Source organism: Cherax quadricarinatus, chromosome 22 (assembly GCF_038502225.1).
Source record: "Cherax quadricarinatus isolate ZL_2023a chromosome 22, ASM3850222v1, whole genome shotgun sequence".
In the NCBI taxonomy this organism is placed as follows: domain Eukaryota; kingdom Metazoa; phylum Arthropoda; class Malacostraca; order Decapoda; family Parastacidae; genus Cherax; species Cherax quadricarinatus.
In genome coordinates this window covers 22,583,092-22,595,675 of record NC_091313.1, presented here as the reverse complement: position 1 = coordinate 22,595,675, position 12,584 = coordinate 22,583,092, and positions in this window count along the sequence as shown.

The window sequence follows — 12,584 nt, the reverse complement described above, 5'->3', positions numbered from 1 at the left end:
AGACCAATTTCCCTTAACCTTTCTTCGTAGGACATTCCCATTAGCTCTGAAACTAGCCTTGTTGCAAACCTTTACACTTTCTCTAATTTCTTGACGTGCTTGACCCGGTGTGGGTTCCAAACTGGTACTGCATACTCCAGTGGACATTACGTACAGAGTGTATAGTCTTGAATGATTCCTTACTGAGGTATCGGAACGCTATTCTCAGGTTTGCCAGGCGCCCATATTACAGTCTTTGGCCTCCTAGCCTATACTCTGTCTGTGGTCTTCCTTGCCCTTCCCCGATCTTCATGACTTTGCATTTGGCGGGGTTAAATTCTAGGAGGCAGTTTATGGACCACGCGTTCAGCCTGTCCAGGTCTCTTTGTAGACCTGCCTGATCCGCATCTGATTTAATTCTCCTCATTATCTTCACATCATCTGCAAACAGGGACACTTCAGAGTCTATCCGTTCCGTCATGTGTGTGTGTGTGTGTGTGTGTGTGTGTGTGTGTGTGTGTGTGTGTGTGTGTGTGTGTGTGTGTGTGTGTGTGTGTGTGTGTGTGTGTGTGCGTGTGTGTGTGTTTATCTGTTGCTTCAGATTTACCGAAGAATTTACTTTCATGGAGAATTACAAAATATATGGAAATTAAATTCAGTTGCGGAGCTCCTTGAGAATACGAAGTGCCGACCCCAGGAAGCAGCATGCGTTCCCCCTCTGGACCGTCACGTTGAGACGCTGGAAGAGAGAGGTGGCAGCTCTCGGGTCTCTGGTGGCTTCAATGAACCTGGAACACAGCTCTGTGAGGATGCCCATGGCATACTTATTGAACTGTTGTCTTCGTTCCTTTCTAATAACATTTTGTTTTCTTATTCAAAGTCTGATTGAAGGATTTGGATAAAAATGTCAAACATTGAGAAACAGAGCAAGCATTGTTGTATGCAATGTTTCGTGCAGTGTTGGGGACATATTATGCTATAATCTGTACATAATATTTAGACTACAACATGCGATGTTTTGTATATAGTATATATTATGGCATATGTGATGTTTTACGCACCAAACCTCGTGTGGCGGCGGTTAATAATTTGTAAAAACCCATCATGTCTTTTATTGGGATTATTTTCTTTTTAATATAAATACAGCGAATGCATATTTATGGGAATTCCGCCTCCGGTTGTCCAGTTATTCTTTAAAACTTTCATAGTGGTCCATCTGTGTGTGGGGAAGGAGGGGGTGCCCATACTCTCTCTCTCTCTCTCTCTCTCTCTCTCTCTCTCTCTCTCTCTCTCTCTCTCTCTCTCTCTCTCTCTCTCTCTCTCTCTCTCTCTCTCTCTCTCAGCTTCAGCATCATTCCGAGCATCAAAGAATCTCATCTGCCACAGCCTCCCTGGTCCTCCCGCCTCCAGCACATTACGCCACAGACCAAACAAAATTTCCAGGTTATCGAAAAATTTTAACCGTAAATGCCTGCGAGAAATATCCTTGGTGGCCAGGGAAGGTAAATAGTGGAGTGAAACATCACTGTCTCCTGTGTGTGTGTGTGTGTGTGTGTGGGTGCGTGTGTGTGTGTGTGTGGGGGGTGCATGTGTGTGTGTGTGGGTGTGTGTGTGTACTCACCTAATTGTACTCACCTAATTGTGGTTGCAGGGGTCGAGACTCAGCTCCTGGCCCCGCCTCTTCACTGAGCGCTACTAGGTCCTCTCTCTCTGCTTCCTGAACTTTATCATACTTCATCTTAAAGCTATGTATGGTTCCTGCCTCCACTACTTCACTTGCTAGGCTATTCCACTTCCTGATTACTCTGACTGAAGAAATACTTCCTAATATCCCTTTGACTCAACTGGGTCTTCAACTTTGTGTGTGTGTGTGTGTGTATATACTCACCTAATTGTACTCACCTAATTGCAGTTGCAGGGGTCGATACTCAGCTCCTGGCCCCGCCTCTTCACCGACCGCTACTAGGTCCTCTCTCCCCCTGCTCCATGAGCTTTATCATACCTCGTCTAAAAACTATGTATAGTTCCTGCCTCCACTACATCGCTTACCAGTCTATTCCACTTCCTAACTACTCTATGACTGAAGAAATACTTTCTAACATCCCTTTGACTCATCTGAGCCTTCAGCCTCTGCCCACCTTGTTTATTCCACGCAGTATTTTGTATGTCGTTATCATGTCTCCCCTGACCCTCCTGTCCTCCAGTGTTGTCAGACTGATTTCCCTTAACCTTTCTTCATAGGACATTCCCCTTAGCTCAGGAACTAGCCTTGTTGCAAACTTTTGCACTTTCTCTAATTTCTTGACGTGTTTGACCAGGTGTGGGTTCCAAACTGGTGCTGCGTACTCCAGTATGGGCCTGACGTACACAGTGTATAAAGTCTTGAAGGATTCCTTACTGAGGCACCGGAACGCTATTCTCAGGTTTGCTAAGCGCCCGTATGCCGCAGCAGTTATCTGGTTAATGTGTGCTTCTGGCGATATATTCGGTATTATACTCACTCCTAGGTCTTTCTCCTTGAGTGAGGTTTGCAGCCTTTGGCCTCCTAGCCTATACTATGTCTGCGGTCTTCTTTGCCCTCCTCCGATTTTCATGACTTTGCATTTAGCGGTGTTAAATTCTAGGAGCCAGTTTCTGGACCACGCATCCAGCCTGTCCAGGTCTCTTTGTAGATCTGTCTGGTCAGCATCTGATTTAATTCTCCTCACCAACTTCACGTCATCTGCAAACAGGGACACTTCTGAGTTTATCCCTTCCGTCATGTTGTTCACATATACCAAGAATAGCACTGGTCCCAGGACTGACCCCTGTGGGACTCCGCTCGTCACCGGTGCCCACTGTGATACCTCATCACAGACCATGACTCGCTGTTGCCTCCCTGTTAGGAATTCTCTGATCCATTGCAGTGCCCTTCCTGTTACACGTGCCTGTTCCTCTAGCTTCTGTACTAATCTCTTGTGAGGAACTGTGTCGAAGGCCTTCTTGCAGTCCAATAAAATGCAAGCAACCCACCCCTCCCTCTCATTTCTTGCTTCAGTTACCTTGTCATAAAACTCTAGCATGTTTGTGACACAGGATTTGCCTTCCATAAATCCGTGCTGGCTGTCGTTTATAATCTTGTTCCACTCCAGGTGCTCCACCACTCTCCTCCTGATAATCTTTTCCAAGACTTTGCATACTATACACGTCAGTGACACTGGTCTATAATTTAGTGCTTCATTTCTGTCTCCCTTCTTAAAGATGGGGACTACATTTGCCTTCTTCCAAAGCTCAGGTAGTTGCCCAGTTTCAAGGAAAGTGCTGAAGATTTTGGTTAGTGGCACACGTAGTGTCCCTGCTCCCTCTCTAAGGACCCACGGAGAGATGTCCAGTCCCACCGCCTTTGAGGTATCAAGGTCACTTAGGAGCTTCTCCACCTCCTCCTCAGTTGTGTGTAACTCATCCAACACTTGTTGGTATATCCCTTGTTGCTGTACCCCACTGTTTTGTCTTCCCATTGTCCCTTCAGCCTCCACTGTAAATACTTCCTGAAATCTCATATTGAGCTCCTCACATACCTCCTGGTCATTTCTTGTGAGCTCCCCACCTTCTTTCCTCAGCCTGATTACCTGGTCCTTGACTGTTGTCTTCCTTCTGATGTGGCTGTAGAGTAGTTTTGGGTCAGACTTGACTTTCGATGCTATGTCATTTTCATACTGCTGCTTCGCCTCCCTCCTTATCTGTGCATACTCGTTTCTGGCTCGTCGACTAATCTCTTTATTCTCCTGAGTTCTTTGCCTTCTGTACTTTTTCCATTCCCTAGAGCACTTAGTTTTTGCCTCCCTGCACCTTCGGGTAAACCAAGGACTCATTCTGTCCTTCCCATTATTTCTGATACCCTTGGGAACAAACCTTTCCTCTGCCTCCTTGCATTTTGTTGTCACAAAGTCCATCATTTCGTTTTCTGATTTTCCTACCAACTCCTGTTCCCACTGAACCTCCTGCAGGAAGGTCCTCATTCCTGTGTAGTCCCCCTTTTATAGTTTAGCTTTTCCCTTTCTACTCCTGTTACCCTCTCCACGATGTATTCAAAGCTCATAACTATGTGGTCACTAGCTCCAAGGGGCCTATCATATGTGATGTGCTCAATGTCTGAGCTACTCAGGGTGAACACAAGGTCCAGTCTTGCTGGTTCATCCTCCCCTCTCTCTCTGGTAGTATACCTAACATGTTGGTGCATGAGATTTGCCAGCACCACATCCATCATCTTGGCTCTCCATGTTTCAGGACCCCCATGTGGCTCCAGGTTTTCCTAATCAATCTCCCTGTGATTGAAGTCGCCCATGACCAGTAACTTCGCTCTACTCGAGTGAGCCCTTCTTGCTACCTCAGCTAGTGTGTCCACCATTGCTCTGTTGCACTCATCATATTCTTCTCTTGGCCTCCTGCAGTTCTGTGGTGGGTTATACATCACTGCAATGACTACCTTGTGTTCCCGACTGAACTGTACCTACTATGTAATCCCTTTCTCCAATCTCGTCCATACCTTCTATTTCTTGATAACCCCACCTGTTTTTTATTAGTAGTGCAACCCCTTCTCATCCCTGCTCCTTCTATCTTTCCTCAGTATCTGTTATCCAGGTGGGAAGATTGCATCTGTTATTATCCTAGTGAGTTTTGTTTCTGTAACTGCTATGATGTCTGGGGACATCTCCTTGATTGTTTCATGCCGCTCCTCACATTTATTCGTTAGTCCATCCACGTTCGTGTACCAAACCTTCAACTTCTTTTCAATAACTGTGTTCTGGGGAGAGAGGTGGGTTAGGGGGAGCAGGTGCCCAGGCAGGGGTCTATAGGGGGTTGGTGTGGGGGTGGGGTGTGTGGTGTGGGGTGTGGGGGCATAGGGCCTAAGGGGAGTTTCAGTGGGGGTGAGGGGGATGGGGGGAGAGGGCCTATGGGGGTTACAGTGGGGGAGGGGGTTGTGGTGAGGGGGATGGGGATAGAGGGTACAGTGTGTGGGTTGCTGTGGGTTACTGTGAGGGTGGGTGTGTGTGTACTCACCCAATTGTGGTTGCAGGGGTCGAGACACAGCTCCTGGCCCCACCGTACTCACCTAGTTGTACTCACCTAGTTGAGGTTGCGGGGGTCGAGTCCGAGCTTCTGGCCCCGCCTCTTCACTGATCGCTACTAGGTCACTCTCCCTGAGCCGTGAGCTTTATCATACCTCTGCTTAAAACTATGTATGGATCCTGCCTCCACTACATCGCTTCCCAAACTATTCCACTTACTGACTACTCTGTGGCTGAAGAAATACTTCCTAACATCCCTGTGATTCATTTGTGTCTTCAGCTTCCAATTGTGGCCCCTTGTTTCTGTGTCCCCTCTCTGGAACATCCTGTCTTTGTCCACCTTGTCAATTCCATCAGTATTTTATATGTCGTTATCATGTCCCCCCTATCTCTCCTGTCCTCCAGTGTCGTCAGGTTGATTTCCCTTAATCTTTCTTCATAGGACATTCCCCTTAGCTCTGGAACTAACCTTGTTGCAAACCTTTGTACTTTCTCTAGTTTCTTGACGTGCTTTATCAAGGTGCGTGTTCCAAACAGGTGCTGCATACTCCAGTATGGGCCTGACATACACGGTGTACAGTGTCTTGAATGATTCCTTATTAAGATATCGGAATGCTGTTCTCAGGTTTGCTAGGCGCCCATATGCTGCAGCAGTTATTTGATTGATGTGTGCATTCCGGAGACATGCTCGGTGTTATACTCACCCCAAGATCTTTTTCCTTGAGTGAGGTTTGCAGTCTTTGGCCCCCTAGCCTATACTCTGTCTGTGGTCCTTCTGTGCCCTTCCCCTATCTTCATGACTTTGCATTTGGCAGGATTAAATTCGAGAAGCCATTTGCTGGACCAGGTGTCCAGTCTGTCCAGGTCTCTTTGAAGTCCTGCCTGGTCCTCATCAGATTTAATTCTCCTCATTAACTTCACATCATCTGCAAACAGGGACACTTCTGAGTCTAACCCTTCCGTCATGTCGTTCACAAATACCAAAAATAGCACTGGTCCTAGGACCGACCCCTGTGGGACCCCGCTCGTCACAGGTGCCCACTGTGATACATCATTATATACCATGACTCGTTGTTGCCTCCCTGTCAGGTATTCTCTGATCCATTGCAGTGCCCTTCCTGTTATATGCGCCTGATGCTCTAGCTTCTGCACTAATCTCTTGTGAGGAACTGTGTCAAAGGCCTTCCTGCAGTCAAAGAAGATGCAATCAACCCACCCCTCTCTCTCGTGTCTTACTTCTGTTATTTTATCATAAAACTCCAGAAGGTTTGTGACACAGGATTTGCCTTCCGTGAATCTGTGCTGGTTGGCATTTATACTCTTGGTCCGTTCCAGGTGCTCCACCAATCTCCTCCTGATAATCTTCTCCATAATTTTGCATACTATACACGTCAATGACACAGGTCTATAGTTTAGTGCCTCTTTTCTGTCTCTTTTTTTAAAAAATGGGAACTACATTTGCCATCTTCCATACCTCAGGTAGTTGCCCAGTTTCCAGGGACATGTTGAAGATTGTGGTAAGTGGCACGCACAACATATCTGCTCCCTCTCTAAGGACCCATGGGGAGATGTTGTCCGGTCCCATTGCCTTTGAGATATCGATGTCCCTTAGCAGTTTCTTCACCTCCTCCTCATCTGTATGTATGTCGTCCAACACTTGTTGGTGTATTCCTTGCTGGTGTCCCCATCTGGTCTGTCCCCCCAGAGGCCTTCCTGTCTCTACTGTAAATACTTCCTTAAATCTCGTGTTGAGCTCCTCACATACCTCTTGATCGTTTCTTGTGAGTTCTCCACCTTCTTTCCTCAGCCTTATCACCTGGTCCTTGACTGTTGTCTTCCTCCTAATGTGGCTATACAGCAGTTTCGGGTCAGATTTGACTTTCGATGCTATGTCGTTTTCATACTGTCGCTGGGCCTCCCTCCTTATCTGTGCATACTCGTTTCTGGCTCTTCTACTAATCTCCTTGTTTTCCTGGGTCCTATGCCTCCTGTACATTTTCCATTCTCTGTTGCACTTAGTTTTTGCCTCCCTACACCTTCGGGTAAACCAAGGACTCGTTTTGGTCTTCCTATTATTTCTGTTTCCCTTGAGAACAAAACTTTCCTCTGCCTCCTTGCACTTTGTTGCCACATATTCCATCATCTCGTTTACTGATTTTCCTACCATTTCTCTGTCCCACTGAACCTCCTGCAGGAAGTTTCTCATACCTGTGTAGTCCCCCCTTTTATAGTTTGGCCTGTCCCCTTCAGTTCCTGTTACCTTCTCCACTTGTAACTCTACTATATAATCAAAACTCAGAACCACGTGATCGCTAGCTCCAAGGGGCCTCTCGTAAGTGATGTCCTCAATGTCTGAACTGCTCAGGGTGAACACAAGATCCAGTCTTGCTGGCTCATCCTCCCCTCTCTCTCTGGTTGTGTCCCTGACATGTTGATGCATGTGTGTGTGTGTGTGTGTGTGTATGTGTACTCACCTATTTGTACTCACCTATTTGTGGTTGCAGGGGTCGAGTCTTAGCTCCTGGCCCCGCCTCTTCACCGGTTGCTACTGGGCCTTCTCTCTCCCCGCTCCATGAGCTTTATCAAACCTCGTCTTAAAACTGTGTATGGTTCCTGCCTCCACTACGTCATTTTCTAGGCTACCTTACAACTCTATGACTGAAGAAATACTTCCTACTATCTCTCTGACTCATTTGTGTCTTCAACTTCCAATTGTGGCCTCTTGTTTCTGTGTCCCCTCCCTGGAACATCCTGTCTTTGCCCACCTTGTCTATTCCACGCAGTATTTTATATGTCGTTATCATGTCTCCCCTGACCCTCCTGTCCTCCAGTGTCGTCAGGCCGATTTCCCTTAATCTTTCTTCATAGGACATTCCCCTTAGCTCTGAAACTAACCTTGTCGCAAACCTTTGTACTTTCTCTAGTTTCTTGACGTGCTTTATCAAGTGCGTGTGTGTGTATGTACTCACCTATTTGTACTCACCTATTTGTGGTTGCAGGGGTCGAGTCTTAGCTCCTGGCCCCGCCTCTTCACCGGTTGCTACTGGGCCCTCTCTCTCCCCGCTCCATGAGCTTTATCAAACCTCGTCTTAAAACTGTGTATGGTTCCTGCCTCCACTACGTCATTTTCTAGGCTATTCCACTGCCTTACAACTCTATGACTGAAGAAATACTTCCTACTATCTCTCTGACTCATTTGTGTCTTCAACTTCCAATTGTGGCCTCTTGTTTCTGTGTCCCCTCCCTGGAACATCCTGTCTTTGTCCACCTTGTCTATTCCACACAGTATTTTATATGTCGTTATCATGTCTCCCCTGACCCTCCTGTCCTCCAGTGTCGTCAGGCCGATTTCCCTTAATCTTTCTTCATAGGACATTCCCCTTAGCTCTGGAACTAACCTTGTCGCAAACCTTTGTACTTTCTCTAGTTTCTTGACGTGCTTTATCAAGTGCGGGTTCCAAACAGGTGCTGACATACACGGTGTACAGTGTCTTGAATGATTCCTTACTAAGGTATCGGAATGCTGTTCTCAGGTTTGTCAGGCGCCCATATGCTGCAGCAGTTATCTGATTGATGTGTGCTTCCGGAGACATGCTCGGTGTTATACTCACCCCAAGATCTTTCTCCTTGAGTGAGGTTTGCAGTCTTTGGCCACCTAGCCTATACTCTGTCTGTGGTCTTCTGTGCCCTTCCCCTATCTTCATGACTTTGCATTTGGCAGGATTAAATTCGAGAAGCCATTTGCTGGACCAGGTGTCCAGTCTGTCCAGGTCTCTTTGAAGTCCTGCCTGGTCCTCATCAGATTTAATTCTCCTCATTAACTTCACATCATCTGCAAACAGGGACACTTCTGAGTCTAACCCTTCCGTCATGTCGTTCACATATACCAAAAATAGCACTGGTCCTAGGACCGACCCCTGTGGGACGCCGCTCGTCACAGGTGCCCACTGTGATACATCATTACGTACCATGACTCGTTGTTGCCTCCCTGTCAGGTATTCTCTGATCCATTGCGGTGCCCTTCCTGTTATATGCACCTGATGCTCTAGCTTCTGCATGTGAGTGTGTTTACCTAGTTGTAGTTATTAGGGTCGATTCATAGCTCCTGGCTATGTGTGTGTGTGTACTCCCCCAATTGTGGTTACAGGAGTCGATTCATAGCTCCTGGCCCCCGCCTCTTCACTGGTCGCTACTGGGTCACTGTCCCTGCTCCATGAGCCTCATCATACCTCTTCTTAAAGCTATGTATGGATCCTGCCTCCACTACATCACTTTCCAGACTATTCCACTTCCTGACAACTCTGTAACTGAAGAAATACTTCCTAACATCCCTGTGATTCATCTGCATCTTCAACTTCCAATTGTGACCCCTTGTTGCTGTGTCCCATCTCTGTCCATTTTTATTTTTATTTGTGTGTGTGTGTGTACTCACCTAGTTGTACTCACCTAGTTGTGGTTACAGGGGTCGATTCATAGCTCCTGCCCCCACCTCTTCACTGGTCGCTACTGGGTCATTCTCCCTGAACCATGAGCTTTATCATGCCTCTGCTTAAAGCTATGTATGGATCCTGCCTCGCTTCCCAAACTATTCCACTTCCTGACTGCTCTGTAACTGAAGAAATACTTCCTAACATCCGTGATTCATCTGCATCTTCAACTTCCAACTGTGTCCCCTTGTTGCTGTGTCCCATCTCTGGAACATTCTGTCTCTGTCCACTTTGTCAATTCCTCTCAGTATTTTATATGTCATTATCATGTGTGTGTGTGTGTGTGTGCTCACCTGTTTGTGGTTCCAGGGGTTGAATCACTACTCCTGGTCCCACCTGTGTGTGAGCATGCATGCCCATGCACTACCTGTAATATTTATTATTGTTATTATTATTATTATTATTATTACAGTATGTCAATATATTATTATTGTTATTAGTGGTAGTAATAATATTCATTAAGTAAAAGCAATAAACCCACACAGACACCACTTTAAATTCGAACAGATACGATAAGGATCAAGAGTCAATGTAAAAGCAGGGCCGGGAAATATATTCAAAAACAAAACGAGCACAAAACCTTTATTGATCACACAGTAGCAGGGCCAGGACCCATGGGTCAACCCCCTGTCAACACAACTAGGCTAGTACACACAGGTGAGTGAGAATTTTACATTAATTAATATATCCATAATGCCCAAAAAAAAAAATGTTGCTGGCTTTTCAACCAGTCTGTGATGACTGTAAAGCAAATTAAATTCCTTATCTGATAATGCTTCATCAAAAAAAAAAATCCCTATATTATGTTTAATTAACTCACAAACTTCAAATCTGTGTTATCATGGGGTATTTCCAAAGTAAGTTAATTACCCTTTCATTGGAGAGAAGCGTATTTATTTTTATAATCAGAAAATTTATTTTCATGAGCACTGTTTGCAGTCCCTGCAATGCCTAACCTGTTGAAAAGGAAAGAATTTAGAACAGGAAAATTTGCACGAACACTCCTTCCAGTAAGTGATATCAAAATGAATCACACAACCAACAAACAATCACCAGCAGACATAAGGCCCATACTGGAGTATGCAGCACCAGTTTCAAACCCACACCTAGTCAAGCTCGTCACCAAATTAGAGAAAGTGCAAAGGTTTGCAACAAGGCTAGTTCCAGAGCTAAGGGGACTGTCCTACAAAACAAGGTTAAGAGAAATCGATTTGATGGCAATGGAGGACAGGAGAGTTATGGAAGACATGATAATGGCATACAAAATACTGCGAGGAATAGATAAGGTGGACAGAGACAGGATGTTCCAGAAATGGGACACAGAAACAAGGGGTCACAATTGGAAGTTGAAGACTCAGATGAATCAAAGCAATGTTAGAAAGTATATTTCTTCAGCCATAGAGTTGTCAGGAAGTGGAATAGTCTGGCAAGTGATGTAGTGGAGGCAGGAACCATACATAGTTTTAAGACGAGGTATGATAAAGCTCATGGAACAGGGAGAGAGAGGACCCAGTAGCAGTCAGTAAAGAGGCGGGGCCAGGAGCCGAGTCTCGACCCCTGCAACCACAAATAGGTGAGTACAAGTCAGTGACTAGTCATGGACAAATGCAGTTCTGCAAACAATCACAAATTAGCAAACAATCACTGGCAAACACAATGCCATCAAATGAACATTAGCAAGTAATCAATAGCAAACACATACAACAAATTATTGAGTCTACAGTCTAAAGAAGTCTAGTCTATAGTCTGAAAAAGTCTACAGTGTGAGTCAGTTTACAGTCTGGGAGAGTCGAATATACAGTATGAAATCACCAGTCTACATCCTATTAGTCTTATAAAAAGTCTACAATCAAGGAGAGTGTACAGTCTATAGTCTGAGAATCAATAATCTGCATTCTGGAAGAATCTAATCTAAAGTCTAGTAGACAGGTACAGGTAGGTTTGCCAGGACAAGGCCTGGCTCAAGTCTTCTACATGTGGTGACCCAGCAAGTCTAATAGAGTCTACGATTACTTTATCTATACTCAACATGATAACAAAAAAATTGCACCTATGGCTCAGATAAAATTAGACACTACAGTAATGGACCACCCTGAGGATTTTTTCATGCATATAGGAGAGGAGACATGTGGGAGATATGAGGGGTAGTGGCTATACTGGACTGACTAGAAAAGCAAGAGTATGTAGGAATTAATACTATCACATTCACAGGATGTAAGTTGTCAGGTGTCTGTGATCTTACCGACTTAAATCTGATCTCTCACCTTAAAATGTCTTGTGAGAGGCACAATATTATTTGTATCACTGTACATTCCAGGGGAAGCACTAAATCTGTACAAGTTCACACAGCACCTGGAAAATGAGAGATATTCTGGTTCGATTCTAGGAAAGGGACATAAGGTCCAGTTCCTTATATCAAGAGATCCTTACAGGCATGAAGAAGCCTCCTTTGAGAAGACAAAAGAGGATCATATTACAAACCCATAAAATAGACTGGAGAAGGTTAGGGAGGTCTTACCCTGCCTCAGGAAAACTGTCACAATCAAATATTTCTTTTACTTTCAGCCCTATTTTAAGCTACTTCTGGTCCTAAAACTGACCAAAATCATCTCTACTTCAGTTGCATGTCTTCCAAATTATCAACACCCAATAAAACCATAAAATCATCCTAGAAAATACCTAAAACTCGTTATTTTCAACCAACCACTGGGTCAGAGATTTGCTTTTCCCATTGTGCACTATATGGATTCTTATTTATACTGTGGAACCATTCTCTCATGTTTTGGCCAAAATTCATCTCTCACAGCATATTTGAGAGTGCTGTGCTTAAAACTTAGATTTACATGAGGGATGCTGGCATTAGTGACGTAGATCTACGCCAGACAGTTCTATCTAGGCTGGAATATTGCTGCACACTAACAGCACCTTTCAAGGCAAGTGAAATTGCTGACCTAGAAAATGTAGAGAGAGCCTTCACAGCACACATAACTGCGATAAAGCACCTCAATTACTGGGAATGCTTGAAGTTCCTCAACTTGTACTCCCTTGAATACAGACAGGAGAGATACAT